Here is a 21,477-nt window from a genome sequence, read left to right as displayed (position 1 = left end):
AATAAAATAAAAATGGATACCAAATTGATACAAGTGCCCTTGGTTATTGTTAGAGTAGCAGAGAAATGATATAAAAGAAGTCATAAAAAAATACGATTTCCCACTAGATATGTTGTGAACAGAAACAATCTCATATCAAAGAAAAGTGAATTAGGGCTAGGGTTGAAAATGCATGATTGGCATACATTTATTAAGGTAATTCATGTTATTTTGTATTCACTATATATTTGTTTACTGCATGTAGTTTTAATTGCATTCTTTTATAAAATATTGACAAGATCATTTTACAAATATTGCAATATGTTCTACCTCTATCTCTCCCACACCACTTCGCCAACAATGTCAAATAGGTTATATATGATCTTGGAAAATACATGAGGTGGTTGTTATCCAAAGAAATCAATAAAGGAGATATAAAATATTGAAAGAGAAAAATTCCTCTTCTTATGTGTGAAATGCAAAAGTGTCTACCTCCAAGTTTTTTCAATGCATAAGAACACTACCTCATACATCAAGTTGAGGAGATTGAATTGTGTGGACCTGTACCAACTAGGTCCATGTGGATAGTTGAGAAGCACTTGAAATTTTTGAAAGGCTTGGTTTGACAGAGAGCGCATCTTGAGGGTTCTATGGTGGAGGGATATATGGTATACTAGACCATGGTGTACATTAGTGAATATATTCCTAATTTTGCAGCAAAGATCCATGTAGATCATATTTGGGATCCCAACTCAATTAAAAAAATTGAAGGGGAGTACTTGATGGGCAAAGGTAGATTGAGGAAAGTGAGAGGTAAATCTAAGATGTTATTGTAGTTAATTAATTCTTATAAATCTTCAATATAAGTTATTTATAATTGGTGTATTTTTTTTGATACAGGTGGTCAAGAGTGGGATGCTGCAATATATTTGTATATTATGAACAATCTTGATTGGATGATGGTATGGATTGAACGATCTCAACGAAATGGTTGTTCATTAACAGAAGCTCATCGTAATGGAGATTCCAATGTTATGTCGATGGTAGTTGATCTAGTAAAGGGTTTAAGAGGTGGAGAGGTATGTAGAAATTTATTAATGATCATAACTTGATGTATGTTTCATATCAACTCACGATGCAAATAATTTACACACACTTCAAAAATTGTAGGTCAAGCACCACAAAGCTATGTACTATCATGGCCACAAATTTTTGCATAAAACTCTTGGATGACACAAAGAAAACTTGTGATTCTGAGATAACTACAATTTTTGAGGTCACCAATATATCATCTAGAAATGACATACATCCTCAACAATCTCAAAATCAATACTATGGAATCTTGGATGATATAATGGAGTACAACTTTAACTCCTTCAAAGTAGTTTTATTCATCATTAAATGGTACAAGTTACGACTAAATCAAAATGATCCAGATAGAACGGTTATTCAACATGATAATAGATTTATAATGATTAATACAAGGTCATTTGAGCCAGTTGGAGATGAGCCCTATGTTCTTCCAAGCCAATGTGAGTAAGTGTTTTACTCAAAGGTTCCACATAAATAGGGTTGGTCATTTGTTGTTAGACATGATCCAAGAGGAAGGCCGATAAAGTATAATGTTATGGAAGAAGAAGATATTGAAGATGATAGTGATGACGATGATGGTGATGATGATTGTGATGATGATGATGATGGTGATGGTGATGATGGCGATGATGATGGTGATGATGATGGTGATGATGGCGATGATGATGATGATGATGATGATGATGATGATGATGATGATGATGATGATGATGATGAGGATGATGAAGAAGAAGATAATCAATGACTATAGACATTGTCACCCCTTCTATTGACAATCTTGTATTCCATATATAAGGTAAATTTGTTCATGTTTACGATGTTGTATATTGTTCATGTTGTCTTCTAAGTTATTTGTAACATACTAGTATCATGCAATTTTTAGCTAACTTAAGATAAATGATTAACATATACAAGAAATATGATTACATATTTATTGTGTTCAATTCTAATGATTACAACATATGTTATTTATAATTACCATTGTTTATATTGTGTCTGATTATCACCCTTTTGCAAACGCTCAATTGATTACAGACATCGTCACCCTTTCTATTGACGATCTTGCATTCCATATATAAGATAAATTTGTTCATGTTTATGATGTTGCATATTGTTCATGTTGTCTTCTAAGTTATTTGTAGCATACACGTATCATGTAATTTTTAGCTAACTTAAGTTAAATGATTAAAATATGCAGAAAATATGATTACATATTTATTGTGTTCATTCTAATGATTACAACATATGTTATTTATAATTACCATTGTTTATTGTGTCTGATTATCACCCTTTTTGCAAACAGTCAGTTGACTACAGACATCGTCACCCCTTCTGTTGACAATCTTGTATTCCATATATAAGGTAAATTTGTTCATGTTTACGATGTTGCATATTGTTCATGTTGTCTTCTAAGTTATTTGTAGCATTCACATATCATGTAATTTTTAGCTAACTTAAGATAAATGATTAAAATATGCGATAAATATGATTACATATATATTGTATTCAATTCTAATGATTACAACATGTTATTTATAATTACCATTGTTTATATTGTGTCTGATTATCACCCTTTTCGCAAATAGTCAATTGACTATAGACATCGTCACCCCTTCTGTTGACGGTCTTGTATTTCATATATAAGGTAAAAAAAATTCATGTTTACGATGTTGCATATTGTTCATGTTGTCTTCTAAGTTATTTTTAGCATGCGCATATAATGTAATTTTTAGCTGACTTAAGATAAATGATTAACATATGTTGGAAATTTGACCCCTTTGGCCTAGATCATGCACAGTGACATGGATCAGTGGGTATAAGTTAATAAATAGACATAATTTTTTATATTCTTCTTATTTATCATTGACCACATATGTTATAAATAGACATATTATATAATCATATAATGTATATATAGACAAAGAAGGTCCATATAGAAATATAATTGTATAATCACTTTCAACTTACTACATTTTATATCTCTCACATATAGACAAGGAAGAAATGTACGCATGAGTCACGAATTGATTATTCTATATATATTATTTAAATATTATCAAATTTCCATTTGATGGATTGTAGGTGCCACCAAATAGGTACTTGTCATATCTATCTACATCGAATGAGGGAAATGAGGAAATGGTAGATGAAAGCTCTACATGTAGTACGACTAAAATAGGGAGATAAACTAGAGGTCAAAATATTAGAAATTTTTTTGATAAACGCATGCAATTTTTCCTTGCTAATGGGGGGTCATGTTCTTATGATGATGAGACCAAAGGTGACATCAAGGTGCCCTTTTAGTACACACACATTGAGAAAGAATGGGTACCCAATGAGCTACCTCCAATTAACACATATTTTTGTGTTAATGAGAGGATATATCGCATTACTCCATCGTCATTACATGGTTTGGGCCTATTTTCCATGGATGGGATAAAGGTATGTTACAAAAAAGTTGTTTAATTGTTCAAGTATGTCAGTTCATGTTACAATTACAGTGATTGGATGTAGATTCTTTGATATAAAAAAGTATGCATAGGTATGCACTATCAGCTAATTATATACAACGAAAAAAAAAAGATCAAAGTAAAAGATTTGCTATGTATATTAATGGGAGACCAAAAGAAACAAGAAATATTGAAAGTCTTATAAATATTACATGACCTTCCTCAACTAGTAAGCAACCCAATTGCATATTTGAGGTGCGCGAGGGGAATGAAGTTTTTGTTTGTGCAATAAAATCAATAAGTGCAGGAGAAAAACTGCTAATAGATTACCATTTAAATCGCATAGATACAAACAAAGTTACTATCATGAGGGTTGTAAGTACCATATACCATTTTGTTAATAAGTTTTTTTTTTTTTTTGTCTATTACTTTCAGTTAGTTGAAGTTTTTATGTTTAATCTTTGTGATAGGACGATATGGATTTGATAGATTATAGAGGCCATGAGGATGCTGCTACCACCCATTCTTCAGCAAGGGTAAACCTTATTGAAATTGTACAAATTAGATAGTTGAAAAATGTTATATTATTACGTTATTTTATTTATATTTTTTGAGTTTTTATGATAGTTTTACTAATATTCCTCTCACAATCTGATGTTCAGGATAAGGGAAAAGTACCTGTAGTAAGTACAGAGCCACTAGCTACCCCTTCTGATGACGATATTGCAGAAACTCCCAATGTAAAAATAATGTTGAAGAAAAAAATAAAAATAAAAATTAGAAATAATGAGAACTTTGGATGAAGCAAATATTCCATCCAAGGAGATGATGAAGAGGTTATCTGATTTGAGAACGCAAGCTCATCGTTATGAAGTAAGTAGTAATGAATCTTTAGTTATAACAAAAGTTCAATAAATATTTATAATTTATAATATTTTATGTTGTGAAGTAAATATGTAATGTGTTCTTGTTACAAGATTTTTTGGGAACTGATCCATAACTTGGTCAAGGACAACGTGGTGAAGCCGGTACTAGCAGAGCTTCGACTGCCACTGGTAAAATAATCTTTTAGTTGACAAGTTATAAGAATTATTTTATTTTGAACATTCAAAAACTTCTTAAGTTAACTCTTACTTTTATTATTTTAGAATGTCTTTGCTAACAATGTATTGTTCAGGTCATCAAGTGCAGGAGAATCCTCAGAGGTCGACGGATGTCCATACAAGATTACCAAATGCAACGTTGGCAACAAGGGGACATCTAGCTGGTAAATCCTTGTTTTGCTATATTTGGTTTTGTGTTAATTATGAGTTGATAATTTGTACTTTTATCTTGGGTATATCACATAGTGGATTATTTTTTTGTGGTAGGAGATGCACCATCTGCTATACCATATACAGATCATAGTGCTAGTATTGGTGATAATTCACCATCATTTCCTAGAGCTACCTGTGTTTCTAGCATAGGAGCTATGTATACGTCATTGTTGATTGACAATGATGAATTGATGCCTTTAAAATGGCCTAAGATTCCAGGTACTTTAAATAATTATTTTTTATATTGTAATATGCATTTACCTATTCATAAGAAGCTTTGGATTGATTATCCCATGACATTTTTTGCAGGAAATGATACCTTTTATAGGAAGCTTTATGACCTCATACTGCAAATATTCAGGCACACCATACATACAAGGTGGAACATCATAAGTGAACTAATTTTATCCCACTATTTTTTTTTCATTTCATTCGGGTATTTTCTTTTACTAGCTATATCTAACAATTTTGTGTTTTTCCTTAAAAGGTGGAACTTTCAAGATAAAAAATTAAAAGATCAGCTCATCAAAGATTTAGAGCATGAGTTTGGTAATAATATTTTTGATCATAAGAAAATTTTACAAAATGCTTGCAAACATCTTAAGGCTGTGAGTGACTCATATAGAAAGATTATTGTCCTAAACTTGAAGTACGAGTGTCCTCCCTTTATTACAATGAGGGAATGGAATGAGTTCATTTTGGATGCAAAGGAGAAAGGGGTGGATGATCGAAGAGACACTACACCAACAAGTGCGAGAAGGTATGCAATAGTATTAACTACTAGTACATTAATGTAATAATGCACTAATTAGTACTAATCTTTATATCTATATCATCTAACATATTTCAAAATTTTCATAGGTTGCAGGACACATCAAAGGCAACAAAGGCTAGGTTGGAAAAGGTTGAGCAACACAAACTTGGCTCTAGGGGATATTCTAAAATCAAAGCACAAGTTGTAAGTAGTAGTAAATGAATTTTAGAGAAAAAAGTATTTATAAAATGCAAATAATTTTGTTAATTAATAAAAAAATGCAAGGCACTGATTTTAATCTAGAGGCCATGGAAGAACACAAAAGAATTGCCTTCAAGCAAGGCTATGTAGTCATGGCTGAATGCCTACAGCAAGCTTCCATGGCCCCAATCGAATAGTCTCCTGCATCATGTGCACAGGTAAATATGCCAAAAAATATATTATAAATTGAATACTTGAGAAACAATCTATTTGATAATAATGTGCACGACATTGCAATGCAGCCTATTAATCATGACATAGATCATATGCTGCATCATGAAGCCCCTAATGTGCATCATACTATCCATGGAGGTTCTCATTTGCTATTTAAAACTAATTATGTAATTATTAATACAATTTAACATCTTTAATTGAACTTGGTGTAACCTTTTTGTGTATATTTTAGAGGATATAGAATCACATCATATTGAACAAGTGCTAGAAGATGTTTAGACTGATTAGTAGGTAGCTCATGTCACACATTTAGGTAAAGAAAATCTATGTTTTGGTTTTTTAATTTATAGTTCTTTTACTTAAATAAAAACTCATAATTCACTAATATAAAATGGTGTGAATTTAACTCATAAAGTAATTGTTATTGCAACGAACCCCCCTTTGGTGTAGTGGCCTTGTGATGTTCCTGAATGGATGAGGAGGAGACATGTGTTAGAACCAGTAGAGGAGGTGGATGACGAGGACATTGATATTCCTCTTAGAAATTTCATGAAAAAATAAAAATAGCAAGAAAGAAAAAAAAAAAATGATTGTTGTGTGTTAATGAGTTTTATGTGTTAATGACTTATTCATGAATGTTGGGTGTTAATGAATATTGTGTTGATGAATTATTCATGAATGACTTACTCTTGAATGTTGTGTGTTAATGAATTATTCATGAATGTTGTGTGTTAATGAATTTTATGTGTTAATGAATGTTATCATGTGATTATAATGATTGAATGTTATATTTCAAAAATTGATGAATGAATGAATGTTATTAAATGTTAATGGGGAATTTAGAGTGATGTTAGTGGGCGGGGGGGTGCAAATGAGCTTCCACCTTCATGTGGTTGGCCTCGTTTAGTAGAGAATATTAAACTATTCTTGAAACCAAGTGAAGCTCAAACTTTAAAGATAAGCTTATAGTTAATAGTGACAAGAAATTAGCAAGTCCAAATGAAGTTCTTTGTTACAGGTACCTTTTTAGTTTTTAAAGCACAATGTCATGTTTTAATAGTGTGTAGTTTTTTTCTTAAGTCAAAGTATTCTTTTACTATAAAAACATAATTTATGACTTGTTTTCTACTAAAAGTATTAAATAGTCAAAATTGTCTTATTTTCCATGCTTAATTTTCATATTAATGTGAGATTCTTTAAAATGACCATCTAAGAACTGTACAATATATGATTTAAAAAACCCTACATGTTCAAAATGTGGCGTTCTTTCTAATAAATTTGATGTCAATGCATTCCAGGCAAAGGCTAGTCGTGATAAAGATTTTAAAGAAGCATTACAAGCTCTTAGGGGAAGCCAATGTGATGTGTCATATGAAGCAATTGAAACCTTGGTGTGTATCTTTTTCTATTCTAGAAATATATATATTTTTCATTCATCAGTATCAACTAGGTTAGCTTCCAATTTCAATTTAAGCTGAAATTTGAGTAAAATTTTGGAGCTAATCAGTTCCAATGAAGACATTAAAAAAAATATTTGATTGCTGCTAATATTAGGTTATCAATCTATTGAATATATTATACAAGAATATATAGAGGAGTTGGAAAATCTTCCCAAGACCAAAATACTTGATTTGTTTCACAAAAACTATGCTCCTGCTGTCATTGTAAGAAATACACTCAATGATTTGTTGGTTCTCCATAATTTATCTACTCATCCATAATTCCTTCCAATAGTCCATTCATCATTTACAACTTCATAATATGTATTGTACTTGATGAAATTTTGTTTGTTGAATCTTGATTATTTATCCAGTCATCCTTTATAGCTTAAGAATTGTATTTTCTATATCAGATTGGTGTTGGCCTAGTAGTATGCCAACAAATTGGTGGAATCAATGGTGTTATATTTTATCCTAGTACAATCTTTGAGGCTACTGGTGAGAAGCTACGTTAGGATATTAGATTTTTCTCTTTCATTTCTTCTAATATAAATGTGTTATTTTCTATTTTAGATGTAATATAATTATTCTAATTAGATAAAGCGGGATAAGGTTCAAACCCATACAATAAAGAAACAACAAGATCATAAAAATTAATATCAAGTTGAAACTACAGGCAGAAGGAATTCATAAGGGGTCAAAAGACTTTTGGACTTTAATGTAATATAATTAATTTGGACTTCATTGTAGGCTATTCTTTGGGTCAGACAACATCAGTTGCAATTATTATAGTTCAAGTGCCAACAATGGTCAATTCTAGATAAGAATATCTTATTTAGTTCCTCTCAATGATCAAACATGTTTGTCTTACTTATTAATTAGAAAGTGGTGCTTGGTAGGTGCCAAAGACAGCAGTAGGTGCATTGTTGATGGACAAATTTGGTAGGAGACCACTTCTAATGGTATGAATTAGGTCCTGAATAAAGACAATAGTAGGTGCATTGTTTATAACATCTTCTTGTATTTATGTTATATAGGCCTATATTGCAACATTTTCATTAGGGGTTGGTAGTATTCCATGGGTTATAATGTCTAAGGTTAGTTCTCATTAGAAAAGTGAATTGACTAGGTTAAGAAGAAAATGCAGAGATGAAGTCAATCTATCAATAAACACTAATGGATCAAAACTTCCTACCTTATCGTTTCTTCTAAGTTTAGTACCCAACTCTTTTGATTACTAGAGGCTAGACATTATTCTTAAGAAGAATGGACCTCATGATCATTATAAAGAGACTTTTCTTTAATGAGAAGACCCAATGTCTTATGGATTAGTTCCTCTGTACACCCTCATCCTCACCCACCTTGAAAATATCTAGAGAGCTTTTCTTCTAAATCATTCTTTCATTCAAACTCTTCATTCTCTAAGGCATTTAATGTTTATATCCCACTTCAATCATTCTCAACACCTTGATGTAATCCTTGGATCATTAGGAATGCCTACCCCTAGCTATAGATGCATGTACCCTGCCACTATAGAATCTCTCTATCAATAGCTGAGCTTTGAAACATGGGTTATAACTTAATCCCTAGGACACATTAATTTAAAACAAATCCTTAACTATTAAATAGATAAAGCAATTTAGTGAACCAATTATTTTTGGAGCATGCAAGTGTTCTCCAAAAGTTTTACACTACTAATATAGACTGAAAAGACAATTCTAAAATGAAATTCTAGTAACTGAACTTTAGTCTTTAGGTCACATTAGTCAAAACTGAATCCAACCTTCCAAATATTAAAATAAATTATATCAATAATCAATGGTTTATTTATATTGATAATCAATTTATATGAATTTCATAATCTATAGATTTATCTATGTTTGGTTTGATGCAGATATTTCCTATAAATATGAAGGGCAACACTGGTAGCTTGGTGTCTTTTGTTGCTTGATTTGGTGGTTGGCTTGTTACAGTTACTTTTAATTCACTCAAGTTTTCCTATTTTAATACCGTCTCTCATTAGTTGTAAGAGTGCTTGAATGGAGAAATGTTAGATGTGTTTTCAGCACCAGATGCTTCCTGTACCCAATGTAATTCCCGCTATGAAGATGGATTGCTTATTTTGGACATGGATCTTAAACTCTGCAGACAAGTGAAGGATAAATGGGGATTTCGAATGATAGCCCATTATGAAATGTATACAGAGCTACTCACAAATTACCTTAAGCTAGACATTAGACCACAAGTTGTTATAGACCCCTCACTGTAGAAGGAGAGATCTCAATAGTGCCTTGGAATAAATTTTTTCTTTTGTCAAGTAAAAATGTACTTTTTCAAGATTATATTGAAGATAGTCATTTAGAGAATGGCTCTAAACCATATTAAACAATGCAATCTACAAGTTTGTATCAAAAACCAGCCAAGATTGTTTCAAAGAAAACCAGCTCATTTCATTCATTGCGCATTCTTTCATGAGAAGATATGGATATACACATGCTAACTATGTTTTACAATATTTATAAATTTCAGAGTAAGAAAGACGTTGATGGGTACTTTGTCTCATAAAAGGAACAATAGATTCATCATTGACCATGGAATGTTAAAGCCAAATTAATAATGTGAATGATTCAATATGGCACTTAGGTACCTTGTCTGTTTTCAATGGCATTTTGGGCTTCATCTTTTGAGCATAGAGATACTAGGGATAGGGAATGTTTCAGTCATGTAGTAATTTTCATAACCTAGTTGTGGCTTCTAAGTGTGAGCTATTCTTGGTAGCTGAAATATAGTAGAAGTCCATAGATGTTGTTACCAACTTTAACCTAGGAGCAATAAATCACCATTGTTTTATAGTTCTTCAAAGAGCTACCCTTAAATATGAATAAGTGACCAATATGTGACGATACATTTTTAGAATTATCTAGAAAAGTCACAAGGTTAAGACACATTTTTCTCAAAAAACCTTAGGCTACTTTGATTAAAGAAATGATTATGTTTTCTATTATAGACTTCCAAGATGCCAAAAAATCAAGCACTATTTCCTTATTAGTCCCTAACATAGAATAAGTGTATTTCTCTCATTGGTTTCTAGTAAAATGCTTGTTAGTTGTAGATGAAAGGTCATTGTTATGGGTGCTTACAACAATGTTTGTGATTTTATTAGTTAACAGGTTGATTAGTTTTGTCACACTTGCTTAAATCATCATTAGCAATAGAAGTAATAGGACAAGCCATATTCCTGGATGGTATAGAAGAACATAATGATCCTTAGAGACCTAAGAAGGAAAAATGGCAAGGAATGTGTGTTCTAAGGTCCAAGGGACCTAAAATAATGTAGATAGGCCTTAAATGGCCTAAAGATGTAATTAGTTTTATAATTGAGTTAGAGGACCTAATGTCCTAAAATATGTAATAATGGTCAATTTTGACCAAATGATAAAAATGTGTGTTTGTTTGGGTCTATGAGTCCTTGATAGGGTGCCTTTAGTTAATTGGTAAATAACAAGGCTTTTTGTTGCTTTGGAAATCATTAAATTAAGTTTGTGTTTGGAGAGAAATTGTCAAGTTTGAATTTGAATATCAATGTCTAGTTGGCCTAATTGAAGTTTTAATCATTTGTTAATGTGATCGGTAGTTATAGTCAATTTTCTAAACTTTACAAGGTCTCATAAACTATAGAAAATGAATAGTAGGGGATTGGGAGGAACCAACCATTTAATGACTTCAAGATTACCCATAATAGATTATATCCTAATTTAGAATAAAAAGAATTTTTTTACTGATTATTTATGGTGTATTGTTTAACTATTTCTAAATTCTTAAGGATTCTATTTTTTGCAATTAAACAATGCTTTTGATTAGATAAATAGGTTTTACAGGGACCTTGAAACCCAAGAGTTAAAACATTAACAAGGCTGAAAATAAGTGAGAAAAGCCTAGCCAAAAGAGTTCAAGTTCAAACATTGATAATAAGCACAAGGCCCAACCGAAAAAAAAAGAACATAGAAAAGACCAGGAATAGAAACAACAAGAATCGACAAAGGCAAAAGCCCTGATAAAAACCCAAAAAAAGGCACATATAGAAACAAAAGAATAGGCAGTGGATTAGTCCTCATTCTTTCTCTCCAGCTCTTGCATGACCTAAGTAGCCTCATAGGCCATCTGGTTCTCCTTGGCCTCCTGCTGGTGCACCCTTTGATCCTCCTGGTCCTAACCATTGTTGATGTTGTCCTTTGCAGGGTCAACCACTAGTCTGGCTTTTTCCCTATCTTTTCCTTCCTCATCTTCCTTCATAACTCTGTCTTTGATCCAGCCAGTTAAAGATATGATGTTGTTGTTAATGGAGCTTAGCAGCAAAATCATTTGGTTCGAGAGATTGTGATTGTAGATCTCGAGGTTGTTAATCCTTCTTTCTGCCAGACTGAGCCTCTCACCATGGCCATCTCTATTATTAGAATCTGCTCCATTCCTATTTTCCTCCATATGAGCCACTTGCTCTTTGACCTCATCCAGCTCATGGAAAAGCCACTTGATTGATCTGAAGTTATCAATCATACTGTTGCGGGCATTGTTCAAGAGGTTCATCCCAATTTCCCTTGCTTTATCCAAAATAGCCACAATCACTGAGTCTATGATTTCTTCAAGCTACAGTACTTCTTGGTTTTCCATGAGGACCTGTGGGTTCATGGCCTCTCTAAAAATGCCCATTTTCGAGGTCCTAACATTAAAGTTTTTCCAAGCTTTCCTCCCATCTTTAACCCGCACCTCTCCTCCCTCAGTCTTAGAATCCATTTTTTACTCCTCGGGTTGGGCTTGAATATGGATAGGAGAAAGAGGTAGCAAAGACATATCTAGTTCTTGCGGCATTCTCTCATCCTCTAGACCCTCCCTCTTGCATTTCTTCCCTCCCCAGTCTTCCTTATTTTCCTCCTACATCTCCTTTTCCTCCTCTTTTGTCTCCACATCCTCCTCATTATCGTTGTCAACCTTCTCATCCTTCATTAGTTGCTTCTGACCATGAACCCTAGGGCTTTTTCTACTAGGGGTTATGGAAGAAGGTGAATTCTTGACCTAATGGGTGACTTTTTTACTAGTGGAAGAAATCTCGCTATCCTCAGAGCTTAAGCTCTGAATATCATCTGAGTCTGAAGAGAAGCTGGAACTTCTAGAGGTCACATTCTTAGTCTGAGGGGGGGCATTGCTTATTTTCTAAGCCTTAAAGTGCTCATAAATAAGTAGCAAGAGCCCCTCATGTAGAGCAGGGTTATCAGTGGGCTTCTTTTTGAAGCTATCCACTACCTTGCTCATGGAAGTTAACAAGTAAAAAGGAAAAGAAATTTTATAGTTGTGTCAAAAATGATTCAAAACAACAAAGTGGTGGGTACGAGACTGATCAAACCTAGGGTCCAGAGTAATATACTCAATTACAGCTCTCAGAACATACCTCCATAGTTTCTTCATGGTATCAGGAACATAGTATGTGTCAATCTTCTTTAGGGCTTTCAGGTCCTCCGCATCCTTCACAAAATCCTGCACAGCGTTAGCCAAGAGCTTCTTGTCATTAAACAATATTATTACATACCTTTGCATTTATTTAAGTTCATTTTTCAATCCTTTTCAATGTAATGTGTTGATTGATTTAAGGAACCATAGGAAGGGCAACCTCATTTTTAAGTTTTGAATGGAATAATGGTCATCCCACTATATGTCACCACTATCCATTATGGAATAGGCCTACAATCAATGTAATATAACCATACTCACATGGTGTAGAAAGAATAGGGGTTGAGTGATGATCACCAAGGGAGAAGAGAAAATATTCAAGAAAGGTAAATGGAATGTGTGAGCAACTATTGCATTGGTCAAGTTGTCCACACAGAGGTATTATTTTATGATAGTTTTTTTAATTTTAAGGACACGGTGAGGGGTCCTTTAGGTGGGTTTGAAGGTAAGTGGAGGCTTAGTTTGATGATGCTTGTTGTGGTATCCACAACACACGCCCTATTCCTCACTAGGAATGGGGACCCCCTACTTTTTTTGACTCTCGAACTTATAGTTCGAGAGTCAGGAGAAGAAAACTCGATTAAATAAGTTAGAGTCAAATTTTTTTTTAAAATTAAATTAAATTAAACTAAATTAAAAAATTTTAAAAAAAATCTCGCGCGTACGCACATATCGAGGCACGCACACTTTGCAAAGATAAGGAAGGGAGGGAGGTCATAAAACCCCCTTCCCCCTTTTTTTTCACTTCATTTTTTTTTTAGAGTGCTAAGAGGAAGGTATAAAACCTCCCCCCCTCCATCCCCATGAAGTTCTTGCACTTGCACATGCACGTAGGAGAAGAAGCACATGGCGCACACCCTTTTTGACGTACGCGCGCCACTGCAGCACCTTTTTGGGTTGCACACGATGCTGCGCTATCACGGTGCCCTTTTGGGCACGTGCGCAGTGCTACCACTGCACCCTTCTCGGCATGCGTGTGATGCTGTCGTCGTGCCCCTCTGGGCAGTGGGGCATGACCACCACTGTGGCGCCCTCTGGGCCAAGCGGGGCCGCCCCTGCATGCCCTTTTGGATGCATAGTAGCGTGGCCACTGCACGTGCCTTCTGGGCCGCATGAGACTATCACTCCATGTGCCCTTTTGGACGAGCGATGGCACGGCCACTGTGCACGCCTTCTGGGTCACGTGCGTTGTGTCACAGTGCCCCTCTCAAATGCACACGCGAGGCCACCACCGCAAACCCCATGTTATTTTTAAAAAAAATTATTTTATTATTTTATAAATTTTTTAAATTTTTATATATGATCAAAAAACCAAAAAAAAAAAAAAACAATAAATTAAATAAGTTCTAGGATATCATTTTTTTTAATGTTTTATATGTATCCAGTAATTAATCATTCTTTTTCTTTGTGACGTGCAGGTAATATAATCAAATGGCGTCCACATCTGGATCAATAGCAAAGCCAGTTGTGTACAAATTCCAAGGTGTAACCTCGAAGTCATGATTGCATGATGAACACTCTGAGATCAAAGACACAGAACTTGGACACACAGACTTGGGAGAGTTTTTGAGGGTTTCTAACAACCCAACTGAAAGATCTTCTTTGAGATCTGCCTTAATCCAGTCTGGATTGGTAAATGCAGCATCACATCCTGGGACCGTTTAGTCAACTGAATTGATTATGACCTTATCTCGACATTTTGTTCCTGAGGAAAGGGTGGTAAAGAGCATCACTGGGGAAGTGCTCTTAGATCTACGACTTGATAATATTGAGAGGGTTTTTCACCTACCTAGAGTTGATCAGTTTATCAAGCTTTCATATGAGGTAGCTGAGAGGTGGCATAAGGATCATCACCAGGAGGCCATCGACATCATATATTCCTCATACTTCATTGAGAAGCCATCTTGGGGAAGGAAAATCAGTAAAGTAGATATGACTCGAGGATATATAAAGGATGACATTGGATATTCAATCATTCTCCTAAGCAGAGTTATGGGATTGCGTGCAGTGGGTCATCTCGCTCCATTCATGGTTAACTTCATTAAAACCATTAGACATGAAAAGATGCCACTGGATTGGGCGACCACACTTAGTGAGAACTTGTGTGATCAGTTCCAGACAGTAAAGGACAAGAAGTTCTTTATGACTTCTTATGTGGTATATCTACTTGCAACAAGAGCCACCGACTATCTTGGGTTGTATAAGAAGGGCAGTATGCAGGATCCTAATGCATGGTATATAGTTTATCCTCAGCTAGTTAAGAAGAAGCTCTCACCGCAAAGCAAAGAGTACAGGATTGTCAATGATTCCTTCATCTTTGCCATCATTTGATTCATTGAAGGGGATAATGGGAAAAGATTGTTTGATGAGGCTAAGGCATAGATCACAGATCTTGGTGCATATTTCATCCAATTTTGAACATTCACATACCTTTGGGTTGGTGGTGCATCCTTTCATCCAAAGAAGCTCCCAAGGTACCCAAGTGACGAGGTTGTTCTAATGGAAATTTCTCAGCAGATTGAGTCAGCTTATGAGAGAATCAAGAAACAATGAAGGCCTTGTTTGGATTGGCCATTTGTAATAGAAGCATACTAGGTAAAGAGAAAGTAGGATGTCCTGACTTTCGAGTGGGAATGGGAGAATTATCCTCTCAAAGAATATAACTCCCCTCGGCCATTCTTCGACAATGTTGGTAAAGTGGAAAATCTGGCAAGAAAAGAGTTCTATCATGAAGACGCCATTGAAGATCATTGGATGAATGCCACAAATGACTATGATGTTCATATCAAGGACTATTGTAGAATGACTTTGTATTTAGCAAAGAAGGCTCTCCATTTGACCATCCCAGATGAGATAAGGTTACAGGATTCACAGGAGCTACTGGATCCCTAATTCAATATAGATAAAGTTGGTGAAAGGCCCATCCTAAATGAAAAAATTGATAGAGAGGAAGGTGATGATATTAATCATCGAGCAAGAAATGTCATCAGAATGACAAAGAGTTGGCTCAAGAAACCCTTTCCACTTGATCCAATTTTGAACACAATGATATTCCATGCACATGCTCACACAGAAAGTGTAAAGGGAAGGAAAGTCACAGTTCCTATCTTTGTGCTCCAGTCTCCTATCAGGCCAAAAATAGTCTACCAACTTGATCGTCTAGTGGGATACTACCATCCTTCAGAGAAGAAGAAAGAAAAGAGGAAGAGAGCTTCTCCTCAGAGGATTCAGATAGAGCATGTTGAAGAATAGGCCCCTTTGCACCAACATGAATCTACTTCCCAAGACCCCCAAGACCCCCAAGACCCTAGAATTTCTCATATCTAGGTTGATTTTCCATTGCCTCCTATTTTTCCAAGCCAACAAGAAGAAGGAGAGATTCTAGAGACATCCATTCATCCGATGCATGAAGAACCCACTTCTCTTATGGTTCCACAGAAGCAAAGGATGGTTAAGGTTAGAATGAACAAGAGGTAGAGAGTTTGTAAAAGATTGGTGCCTAATCCATCTATTCTTGAAACCATTCCCGAGGAAGAATCAGATGAGGATGAGATAGAGTCAGATGGGGAGGAAGAACAAGTGCCTCTACAAGGGAGAACCTGACTTGCCAAAGTCACATAATTGGAAAGAAAGAAGAATGTCACAAATACCCCACCACCCACCCAAGCTAAAATGGTAGAGCTCTCTTCTTCATAAGATGAAGTACAATGTTGGGTGAATGAGAAAAGAGAGGTAGGTGATGATATTCTCTCCATTCCAAATTTTGATTTCATGCCAGTGGGCACATAATTGATTAGAGATAAGATTAGAGATACTCCTACAAGTGAATTTCAACAGCAAGATTGGATGCAGATGCCACCTAAGACACAAGGTCCTCATCCAATGCCCCCATCTTCACCTCAGGCTATGATGGTAGATAAGGATTTAGTGACACCTCCACCTCTAAGTTCAGAGGAACATGTTCAGAAGGAATCATCATTACAAGGAGAACCAAAACCAAGGACTACTAGTGAGCCATCAAAAGAGGCACAGGTAATGGAATGTGTACAACAGCCTTCCTGGGATGTTGAGGATCAAACTTCGGGATCTACAAAAATTGAGACTACAAAAGAACCCTCACAACAGGAAACTCCAAGAAAAAGCGATAGAGGGAAGGAGGTAGTTGAACACATCCCTTCATCATCTACAGATAAGGTTACAAAAAGACATATCTCGAGATGGTTCTGGAAAGAAATAATGAGAAGTGCTAAGCATCAATTCCTTGCTTCAGAGGATGATATTTGTGACATTGCAGAGATTTTGAACAATTCTAACTCTCCATTATAGGATGTAACACCATTTGCATTCATTACCACTACTCAGAATCAGGACTTATTTGCACAAGTGGCTCATCCTCCGAAAGGTATAGATGAAGAAGCTGTCAGCCTTCAGAACTATGAAGTGAAGGATATCATGTTAGGGAAGCCTACATGGGATACTTCTCAATAGATGATGACTATGGGAGTCAAAGAAGTTCTTAACCATATGGAACGTGATGAGATTGAAATCAAAGCACTTCGAAGGCAAGTTGAGATCTTGAAAGGATATCTAGCTGAAGTTATTGGTCCTCTTGATTCTAAACACCCTGAGGAGACCTTGACTACCATTCTTAAAGAAGGGGAAGGTGTATGACTCAATCCATTCTTGAGAGCTTGTCAAGCTTGGTGAGACAACCTTAAGGATAGGGGTGTCACTATAATTACAGGAAGTTTGAAATTATTACATGCTACACAAGACAATGTTGATAAGATCATGGCAATTTTGAGGCAGGACTTCAGTATTATGGATGAGGTACAGGTTTGGAGCAAGTATTTGCAAATTCTACAAGCCATAAAAGGACAAAGGTACCACATTCTGATTGATGTATATACCAAAGAAGAGTTAGACATGATAGATGATTGGATAGAAAAGATTGTAGAGGGAAATAAGGTGATGGAAACATTGCATGATGAGATACATAGGGTCAAGGACCAAGCCCAAGAGAAAATTTTGGAAGCAGAAAAGTTATATAGTGATGCATGCTTGGATATTTTTGAAGATGAAGAATGAGAGAAGCTTTTACTAGTTGAGGTGGTTGTGGAAAAAATTAGAAAGACTTTAGAGGAAGCATCCAGTGATGAAGACATCAGACAAGCCTTCAGGATAGAAGAAGCACTGCTAGAGTTGGATACCAAACTTGAAGATTTTGCAAAAACTCAAATTGAGGTGGACAACTATAGACAAAAGGTCATAGATAAGTATGAGGCTTTGGATCTTCCCAATGTTGATAAGATTACTGAGATTATAGAGAAATTCAAGGGCAAACATCCAAACATATCTTTAGGATGAAGATGAGTAAAACCCAGATGCCAGAATTTCAATTTTGACACTTAGTAAAATTTTGAGATTTTGACCTAGTTGAGGTCTGCAGGTCTGCAGGTCCACAGGTCCGCAGGTTTGCAGCTCTACAATTCAGAGGTGTGCCAACAGTTGACTGCTAGTTCCAAAAATAACACTTTCAATGCATTGGAAATGCATTTTGATGGCAAGTTAACTCTGACACACATCAAGTGAAGGGCCAACTTCTATTTTTGGTGTCTCCATACACTTCTACTTCGACTAATGGCTTCCTCCTACTTTCTCTCTCATGCTTTCATTGTTTTTGACATGTAAAGGGCTCATGCATCCAATTAATGAATAAAATATGGATGGAGTCCCTCTAAGCACTAGTTAGATTACCAGTTTGTATATATTTAGTTTGTTTTAATGTTTTAAAAGCATTTTATTGCATCAAGATATCTCTCACTCTCAACACAAATTGAGGAGATGATTTCTTATAAATACCCCATTGTAAAATGTAAAAAAGGCTGTTGTTATTATGCAATAAAATTATGCTTTTGGTGCTAGCATTTGGAGTGTAGTTATTCTTGCCTGAATGTGTCATTGTTTTGTGGATTTTATTCATGAGATTGTGATTGAGCCAAAGGTTTATTGCGTTGTTTCTAGTTGTGCAATCTTTTAGTTCTGGTGTTTGCTACAAATATATGAATTCTGTTGACTTAACTAGCTTGAGAAGAGATCACCTGATTGTGTCTACATAGCTTTTTGTCTCACATGAGCACACTTTTCGTGGCCTTGCGATTTGATGAAGAGTGAAACATCATTTGATTTGTTAAAGATTCTCACCGATGATTGCATCAGTAGATTCTAGGAAGCGCTGCTCCTATTTTCATTGGTTTCCTACCAATTTCTTCAAAGGTTTAACTCACAACATGTTGTGTTCCGTAGCTTATGTCCATTTAGGAATTTCAATTTCAAGTTATTTGCTTTTAGTTTTGTTATTTGCTTTGCTAACCCCCCCTATTAGAATAGGACCTCATAGTAGTTGCATTGTTAGAGTTGCATTCATTGAAAAATAGAAAATAAAAAAATATTGTTCTTTTGGTGTGATATTTTGAGATAGCAAACAGATTTTACTTGATTCCAAGGTAAAAGAGTTTTTTGAAACTAGAAAGGGCCTCCTTGTGAACATTCACATTTATCTTCTACTAAGCAGATTTTGGTACATCACAAGACAAACACTAAACCTTGGAGTGGATCCTTAAAAAGATTTTCTTTTCAAGAGAGGAATTACACTATGGATTCCTACCATTGACCTCATGCAAAATGAACGCCCAACAATGCCCTAGATTGAGGCTTAATAGTGAGGGTTTGGGAGTTAATGCATAAAATGAGTATGGCCAAGTAAACTAGTGCAAGAATATGTGTTTTGGCAATAAATTGAGACATTGTGCAAAATTTAAGAACTTAGTTGCAAGATGAAAGGACACTTTCTTTGTAAAAGTAGCCTAATTGGAACTCTTGAAAGGGGTAGTAGGGTTTGTTCTGAGGTATTGGTTCAAAATAAATGTTGTTAAATTTGATATATGTTGTATAAATTTTTAAAGGTTATCTAAAACCCTAATATGTTCCGAGAGTTGTTTGGAAGAACTTGAAAATAAGTTGAAAAAACTAGTTTGGAAAAGGTAGTAGAATAGTTTCTCTATTTCACAACCAATCAATTTGCACCTCTATAGAATAGTGATTTGATTCAAATTTTGGATGAATGAAGTTGAAATTATTGATTTCTTTTTCGGAGGTTTGTAGATTTCTTTCTTGCAATCTATCAGTATAGCTTTCTTCCTTTGTGATTCATTATTTTGATGCATCACATATTATGCTGCCAAAATTATATGATCTATGTATCAAACTTTTCTTAACTAGCTCAGTATCTTCAATATAGATAACAATTCAAATATTTAAGGTCTTTAATGTAGATCTATAGAGTATGACTACCAAATTTATTTCAAATTTGAATGCTCTTGACATTTTTTGCATATTTTATTTGTGTCAATGTTTTCTATGATCCATTATCACCTTGTCCTTTCTAGATCATTGTTTCAATAATGCATTATAGAGTATGATCCATGTTTTGACAATCCATTGTTAGGATTATTTTTATTTTTTTAATTCATTATATTGATGGGTGTTTAAACTCTTTTAAAATCTTTATTATAGACTAAGAAAGTAAGACTGCCTAACTTGTTTTCAGATTCAGTTATTATTATCATTTTTTCCTATCAATATTTTAGATCATGTTCAATGATCTACCATCACAACTTTCGTGTTCTCTAACTTCCTATCTTGATCATGATAGATAATGGAGTATGCGCCATCGCCATAATATCTTGTTAATAACTCATAAATATTGATGCAAAAGAGATTTATGAAGTCATATCAAAACCTTTGAAATTCATTAAATTCTGAGAAAAATAGTGTACACTAAGTAAACTACTTATAAACATAATCTTTATTCACTCTAAATTTTCATTTTTTGAGTTTATTGTGTATTTTTGTAAACTTGGAATTAGAAATCATAGCTTTATCTATCATCATAACTTTTTTCTTTTCTAGCTCATTATATTGTCCGATCCATTATAAACATAACCACACTCATATGAAAAAGTCTTAATTTGTATCTTAAGTTGGAAAGCTTGTAGACTTGATTGCATGTATCTCTGAAATTATATTTATGATCTAGCATGACTTTTTGTTTCTTTTCAAGCTCAGTATACTAAATGATACATCATGGCAATTCTCTTTTTCACTAATTCACTATCTAGATTGTAGATTTTAAAATATGAATTGCAAAGTCGATGCAAAAATCTTACACATGATCAAAGTGGACTATCCTCATTCTATTCATTTTGTTTTGGTGTTTATTTTATACGAAGAGTATTTGGGGTCTTTCAATATAATGACATTCTAACTTGTGTCTTTTCAAAACTTCTTTAAACTAACCAGGTAAAAATGAAGCTTAAAGGGCACCAAAAGAAAATTAATGGCTTGGCATTTTCACACACTTTGAATGCATTGCTATCTTCTGGGCCAATGCCCAGGTTTGTCTTCATTTTGTATATCCATTTCCATCTCATTTTTTACATTCACATGTT

General features: G+C 34.5%; 1 pseudogene; it reads right to left on the bottom strand.

The window, feature by feature from the left end:
- LOC149539577 (calcium-transporting ATPase 4, endoplasmic reticulum-type-like) overlaps positions 1 to 14,081 on the bottom strand; it is a 39,004-nt pseudogene extending 24,923 nt beyond the window's left edge.
- Between the last annotated feature and the right edge of the window lie 7,396 nt (positions 14,082 to 21,477).

The sequence above is a fragment of the Cupressus sempervirens genome, chromosome 9 (assembly GCF_028749045.1).
Source record: "Cupressus sempervirens isolate cs-2001-9-10 chromosome 9, ASM2874904v1, whole genome shotgun sequence".
NCBI lineage: Eukaryota > Viridiplantae > Streptophyta > Pinopsida > Cupressales > Cupressaceae > Cupressus > Cupressus sempervirens.
The sequence above is the reverse complement of the archived record's forward strand: the minus strand, read 5'-3'. Positions and strand labels throughout refer to the sequence as shown.